This window comes from Ovis aries, chromosome 12, assembly GCF_016772045.2.
Source record: "Ovis aries strain OAR_USU_Benz2616 breed Rambouillet chromosome 12, ARS-UI_Ramb_v3.0, whole genome shotgun sequence".
Classification (NCBI taxonomy): domain Eukaryota; kingdom Metazoa; phylum Chordata; class Mammalia; order Artiodactyla; family Bovidae; genus Ovis; species Ovis aries.
Window position 1 is genome coordinate 41,553,298 of NC_056065.1, and position 7,459 is coordinate 41,560,756.

Here is a 7,459-nt window from a genome sequence, read left to right on the forward strand (position 1 = left end):
CTGAAGTGCATAAGAAATGCCAGTCACTGACTATTGATTCCCAGACCCTTGCGTCCAGACCTCAGTAGCCACATTTCACCTTGCATCATCAGGTAATCCCAGGCTCAGCTCAAAGAAGGTTATGCTCAATCTCTTTAAACTTGGAGCTCAAGTTCCCTTCTGCTCTTTCAGTAGGTTCATGTCCTCATTCTTTTAAATACCTGCCCTATTCACCCCATTTCTCTCGTTATTACCTCCTCCTACTCCAGCTCACATAACTTCTGCTTCAGCCCCTCAGTTGTTTCTCCACCCCCATCTACAGCTGCTATGGGCACCGTTGTCAACCCAATCAGCAAATCTCAGAGCTAGACAGAATCTTTCCCTTGTTAACCAACAACAATAAAATAGCCAGTAATTTTACCAGCAAAAAATGGTTTATTTGGGAGCAGTAAAGAATTGCAATTTAAGGCATGCAGCTATAGTGAACCACGTGCAAGCTGTTAGGCACTGGAGAGGAAATTCTTTTATAGAGGAGGAGGGGAGATGAGGAGGGACTGTTATAAACAAAAAGTCCATTGGAAGCTAATTACTTTACAATATTGTATTGGTTTTGCCATACATCAGCATGAATCCGCCACAGGTATACACATGTTCCCCATTCTGAACCCCCCTCCCACCTCCCACCCCGTATCATTCCTCTGGGTCGTCCCAGTGCACCAGCCCCAAGCATCCTGTATCCTGCATAGAACCTGGCCTGGCGATTCGTTTCTTATATGATATTAAACATGTTTCAATGCCATTCTCCCAAATCATCCCACCCTCTCCCTCTCCCAGTTAAAAAAAAAAAAAAAAAGACACTACCAACCCCCTCCCCCGAAAAAAGTCCATTGGAGGAAATTGGGAGTTTGACCTATAGTGTCTTTTCATTGGCTGAATTGTGACTGTCTTTCCTTGGCTGAGTTTTCAACAGGCAAGGGGAAATTTTTCCTTCTCCTGCTGGTACTTAGTAGAGTCACTTTCTGCTGGAAACCCAAATTACTTGTCATCCTGTTGGGATCTGTATTGACCTCGAATGGTGCTTGCATGATAGCTCCCCTTTCTGGCCTTCTGATTGCATTTTAGTGAGGTTTCCCCTTATTAATTTTCATATTTCCCCCTTTTGATCAAGATATTTCTCCAAAAGCATCAATAGTGAAGAGCCAGGATTTTTTGTCTCGTTTTTTGCTTTGTTTTGTTTGTTACCAGCGTTCAGTGGCCTTTTGTCCCTCATGGTCTCTGAATTTACAAATATTGACCAAACGTTTGGTTCTAAACAGTTTCTGAAACTGTTGAAACATTGGAACATTTGTCCCTGGCCTTTTGTGCCAGGAAGGACCATTCCTGGGCTCCATGTCCCACATCAGAAGGAACAAATGCAGACTGGAAAGCTATGGTGGTCACATTTGGGTAACAAGAAGGGATGGAAGAGAGACATCTCAGGCATTTCCCATCTAAAGTCTGTATCTTAAAAAAAGTGACTACAGCAAAGTGAAGTGAAGTCGCTCAGTCGTGTCCGACTCTTTGTGACCCCATGGACTGTAGCCTACCAGGCTCCTCTGTCCATGGGATTTTCCAGGCAATACTACTGGAGTGGATTTCTACAGCAAGGGCACACTTAAAACTGAAGGAATTAAGTCTTTATGAAGACACACTATAGGAATAAACAAGAAGTAATTAAACAGTTTGTTATCTCAAAAGAAACTGTTTAGAACCAAATGTTTTGTCAATATTTGTAAATTCAGAGACCATGAATTTGGATAGAAATCCAGAGTTTATTTACAGTCTACATGAAAGAAAGAGACTTCTGTGAATTCTAAACCTTCTCGCAGGCCTTGTCCAGACATCTTGGGAAAGCTATCTTATCAGATGTCTGCTTCAGTTCTGGGAAATCCTTACCTTCAAGTCACCAGATGGTATATAAGCCCAGTCTCAGGGTCTGGTGCTTTTTTTAGATGTTTCGTGTGCATCCAGGAATCTATCCCTGCAGTTTGTTGGCACAAGGGTAGGTTCTCAGTGCCTGATAGGGGCCATTTCAGTGAGTTTAAAGAGAGTCCTTCTGGAGGTGTCTTTTCCAATAGATGAAATCTCCAGGTTGAAAAGTGTGATGCTTAAGGTTCTCCTCTCCTGAGAGTGCACTGTGAAAAGATTGCTCTTTTAATGCACGGCTATTTTGAATTAAAGCAATTAAGCCTTTACAATATTGAGTTTTATCTTCTTTTATCAGCTGTATATCAAAAGAGGCAGGGGCCAGGATCATTGGGTGATCTGTGACTAAAAGGTGAGCGTTCCAAAGGGGATGGGTTTGAGATTGAGAAGGACTAACAGCAACACTTTGGGCCAGGGTATTTGGAGGATCTTTATACATTTTGCCAATCGGGTCTTAACAGTGAGATGAGTACATTCGGCTAACCCTGAGAATTGAAGATAGTAAGCACAGTAAAAAAAATTTATAAAACCAGACAAACAGCACAGACTTGTTGAAGCATCTGACCAGTAAAATAAGTTCCACGATCAGTGTAAAGTTCAAGATGGTTTCCCACGGTAGGGATAATCTTTTCTAAAAGATTGCCTCTTCCAAAACTGTAGCCACAGAAGAAGCAATGGCCTGTCTGCAAGGAAGGCTTCAGTCCAGTGAGAAAATATACAGACCATGACTAAAACATATTTATATCCATGAGATGGAGACAGCTATATGAATTCCATCTGCCAAACCTCAAATGGCTCATTAAGCAATTCAAGATGTCTGGGAGGAGTGCAAACAGGTTTCTCTGGCTTATATTTTGGACAGATGGGACAAGAGGGCAAATACTTGTTACGGTCTTATTAGTATTTTCCCACCAGTATTGGTTCATGGATGCTGTCTTTTTGATAGTGTCAGGCAGTGCTGGGGTGTTTTGTAGTGAAGGAGGGGAGAAGAGGAGCAGGGCTGAAGTTAGCAAATGTGAAAGGCTTATGTGAGGAGCAGTTAGCAAAAGGATTTCGTACGAGGTGAGGCAACTGACTGAAAAGCGTTGGGTGAATGAGAATTCAGGAGGGCTTCCATCCCTTTGTATACCCCATGTATACCTCTCTGTATACATGGGGTACAAAGGTGGTTGAATGGAATCCCATGATTATCTCTTCAGTGGCCTTAACCAGAGGGCAGTAGCAGGAAAGGCTCTGAGGCAAGAGAGATCCCTGTGCCATAGGGTTCAGCTGTTGGCTATAATACCCTACAGGTTGATGATGGTCCCCATGTTTTGGGGTGAGTGCTCTGAGGACATTCCCTTTCTTCTCATATACAAAGAGGCAAAAGGGAAGCTGGTAATTAGGATGTCCAAGGGCAGGTGGTCTCATTAAGTTTTTCTTTAGGTCTTCAAAGTCTGTGTCATCTTGCTCTCCTTAATTAATGGGGTTGAGTTTTCTGGGTTTTTAATAAGCATATAGGGGTGACCATAAGAGTGAAATTTGGAGTCCCATTTCAACAGTAGCCAGATAGTCTGAGACAATTTCATAATTGGCGCTTAGCCTTCGTTTTGCTTTCTCAGTGTGTGAGCTCCACTTTTTGTGGATTCATTCATTCATTCATTCATTCTTCTCTCATTTTTGACTGTGCTGGGTCTTTGTCGCTGCACAGGCTTCTCTCGAGTTTGGCAAGTGGGGACTGCTCTCTTGTTGTGGTGTGCGTGCTCCTCACTGTTGTGGCTTTTCTTGTTGGGGAGCACTCTGGAGCGAGTGCTTCAGTGCTTGCGGCATGTGAGATCAGTAACTCTGGCTCCCAGGCTCCAGAGCACAGGCTCAGTAGTTGTGGCGCGTGGGCTTAGTTGCTCCACGGCTTGTGGGATCATCCCAGACCAGGGATCGAATCCGTGTCTCCTGCAGTAGCAGGCAGATTCTTTACCACGGAGCCACGAGGGAAGCCTGGTGCTTAGTTTTTGATTTGGGGAAGTTCAGGATGCTAGGAAGCCTATCTGGGTCCGAACTCAGTCCCTGTTCTGAGATCAGGTGCCCCATATACCAAACCTGAATTTAAGCAAACCAAAATTTTCTTTGGAGATTTTAGGTCCCTTTAAGGCCAAATTCTTAGCAGGTAGATGCTGTCTTCTGTGAGGAGGTCTGAGAAGCAGAGCATAGGAGCAAATCATCTATATATTGTAAGAAAGTAGAACCTGTAGAAAACTTTACATCAGCCTAATCAGCTTTCAAGATTTGAGAAAAGTAAGGACTTGCTGTGAAACCCTGGGGCATCACTGTACAAGTGTATTGTCTGTCCCAGGTGAAGGCAAAAAGATATTGGCTAACCTTATCAAGTAGAATACTGAAAAATACACTGCATAGATTAACTACAGTGAAAATTTTAGCTTCCAGTGGGAACAGATGTCAGTAGCATGTGGGCATTAGGAACAACAGGGTGTCAGAGGATGCATGTTAAGTCGCTTTAGTCGTGTCCAACTCTTAGCAACCCTGTGGATTACAGCCCACCAGGCTTCTCTGTCCATGGGATTCTCCAGCAAGAATACTGGAGTGGGTTGCCATGCTCTCCTTCAGGGGATCTTCCCGACCCAGAGATCGAACCTGCATCTCTTAAGTCGCCTGCATTGGCAGGCAGGTTTCTTACCACTGGCGTCACCTGGGAACCCTGTCACAAGATAAGAGTGCTTTTATTGCTCGGAGGTCATCCCTTGGGTTTTCTCATAGGTAAAACAGGGGTATTAGAGGGATTCAGTTCAGTTCAGTCACTCAGTCGTGTCCAGCTCTTTGCGACCCCATGAACCGCAGCACGCCAGGCCTCCCTATCTATCACCAACTTCCAGAGTCTACCCAAACCCATGTCCATTGAGTCGGTGATGCCATCCAACCATCTCATCCTCTGTCGTCCCTTTCTTCTCCTGCCCTCAATCTTTACCAGCATCAGGGTCTTTTCAAATGAGTTAGCTCTTCATATCAGGTGGCCGAAGTACTGGAGTTTCAGCTGCAACATCAGTCCTTCCATTGAACACCCAGGACTGATCTCCTTTAGGATGGACTGGTTGGATCTCCTTGCAGTCCAAGGGACTCTCAAGAGTCTTCTCCACACCACAGTTAGTGCAAGGGATAATGAGGCCATGAGCCTTGAGATCCTCTCTCATAGGCTTTATACATTGAAGGAACTCCTTTACTTACTGTTGTTGTTGTTTAGTCACTAAGTCATGTCCAACTCTTTATGACCCCATTGACCGTAGCCTGCCAGGTTCCTCTGTCCATGGGACTTCCCAGGCAAGAATACTGGAGTGGGTTGATAGGAAATTGATTAATTCTTGGGAGGGGTTTGAAGTGATCTATTTGAAACTTGATGGAAGGTGCACTGTGGATTTCACCAATACCAGTTGGAGATTTTTGCCAGCTGAGGAGTGTGATAGCTGATTCAACAGGGACAAATAATCAGTGTTTCAAGAATCAGCTCCAGGACTGTTGGAAACAGAAAAAAAGATGTCAAAAGATCATTTAATTCACCTGCCTGGGTATTTTGATGGGTACTATCAAATTTAAAATTATTTCCCCCTTTTGGGAGAAAGAAATTCTTGCATAACACTCTTCCAAGAAGACTTAACCTAATAATGAATGGAGGCAAAGGAGCTAAGGAAAAAGGGTGTGTATTTCTCAAAGGGCCCAAACAAAAGGGAGAAGGCTGAGAGACAGGAGCCTGTTGAGGGTTATTAGAGATCCCCTATCTGAACTGTATTAGTTCTCTGCAGTGGGATTGAGCACCGAGAGTGTGGCTCTGCTCTCAGTAAAGACAGAAGTTCCTTCCTAATTTGGAGAGATGTTTCTTCTAGCTGATTAAGAGAGAAAATTGTGAAAAGCCTCATAGTTCCTTGGAGCCCCCTCATTGGGCCTTAGGAGGACATTGGAAAAGCTGATGAAAGGGCTGAATGTTTGAATTTGTAGCAGTCTTTTTTCCAATGCCCTGGCTCTTTGCAACAGTGGAAACTAGAAGGTTTTTTACTTTGTTTGCTAAGTCGCTTCAGTCATGTCCGACTCCGTCCGACCCCATAGATGGCAGCCTACCAGGCTCCCCCATCCCTGAGATTCTCCAGGCAAAAATACTTGAGTGGGGAGCCATTTCCCTCTCCAATGCATGAAAGTGAAAAGTGAAAGTGAAGTCGCTCAGTCGTGTCCGACTCAGCGACCCCATGGACTGCAGCCTACCAAGCTCCCGCCATCCATGGGAATTTCCAGGCAAGAGTACTGGAGTGGGGTGCCATTGCCTTCTCCTTTTACTTTGTTTAGGGACCTTCATTTGCTGGAGATGAAGATTAAGAATTTTAGTGGTCTTTCTCTTTGGTGACTTTTTGGTGCAAGTGAGCTGACTTGCCAAATTTACTAAATCTGGAATGGACATAGTTCCCCATTCCATCCAGGCCCTTTTAACAAAAGATCCCAGTTCTGTATGTTAATAAACATAGAGGTAACAGTTACCCTAATGGACTCAACATCTGAAGGAAGATCAAAGTTTTCTTCAAAAATAACCTGAAGTTGATTAGAAAAGGGTCATCAGATTTTGGTGTGCAAGGCTGAATTTCGTTCTGATCAACAGGCTTAGGAAAGGCTACTGGAATTGCCTGGTGGAGGTTTCATCGAGTGTTCCCACCTCTTGCCAAAAGTCAGGGATTTGCACTTCTAAATCCCCTCCAGGATGTTCCCACGGGGCTAGTTTCATCCAGTGTTTGCTTGACTCTCACCAACAAGCACATAAACTATTTGATATAAATCTGAGAAACCAGACTGGCTGGTTTGAACAACTATGTGAAAATCTTCAGCAAACCCATGAGGGTCCTCGGTAACTTTAAGAAATTCCTTAACTGTGGTTCACAATTCATCCAGGGAATATAGGTAACCTGGGCTTTACTTGGATGCTCTGAAGATTTACCTTTGAAGGGTCAGGTTCTGATAGGCCCAGAGGAGTAAGATGACACTAGGGCTGGAGCCTGAAACAAAGAAAAGGAAAGATGAACACGAGGCTTTGGATACCATTTTGTTTTTCTTTAATCATTTGTTTCCCTCTTAATTTAATTATTGTGTTTTTCAAAGAGGTCATATTAGGCTCCTGATAAAGTTTGGAAGCTTCAAAATACCAATTAAAATAGGTGTCCAATTCCGTTTTGATGATTTCAGAGCCATGACTGTTTAATAGAATTTTGAGAAATATAAGTTTGGGGAATTCAAAAGTTCCCTATAATGGCCATCAATTTTTTAAATTACTTTTGATTAGTCAGTCCATTTAGTTAGAAATACACATGAGGAAGGACGTTGGTTTTTAAACATAAAATCACCTAGCATTCCTGAAAGGAAGGTGCCCCAAAAACATTTGGATAACTGGGTCCCATTTTTCAGAGGTTTTTCTCAAGAGCAAAAGAATCATTCCTAAAAAGCACGCAAGTCAAATATCCGCAGAGTTTCAGTAGGAAAAGTCTGATTTCAA

At 43.4% G+C, this 7,459-nt stretch overlaps 1 long non-coding RNA gene across 1 annotated transcript in view; it reads right to left on the reverse strand.

The window, feature by feature from the left end:
- Nucleotides 1-394: 394 nt before the first annotated feature.
- LOC105606453 (uncharacterized) overlaps nt 395-7,459 on the reverse strand; it is a 28,657-nt gene continuing 21,592 nt past the window's right edge. Inside the window, exons 2-3 of the long non-coding RNA XR_001044015.4 lie at nt 6,908-6,965; nt 395-5,445 (exon numbers count right to left, since the gene is read on the reverse strand). This is a non-coding gene — a long non-coding RNA (uncharacterized LOC105606453). The remainder of the gene's footprint in view (nt 5,446-6,907; nt 6,966-7,459) is intronic.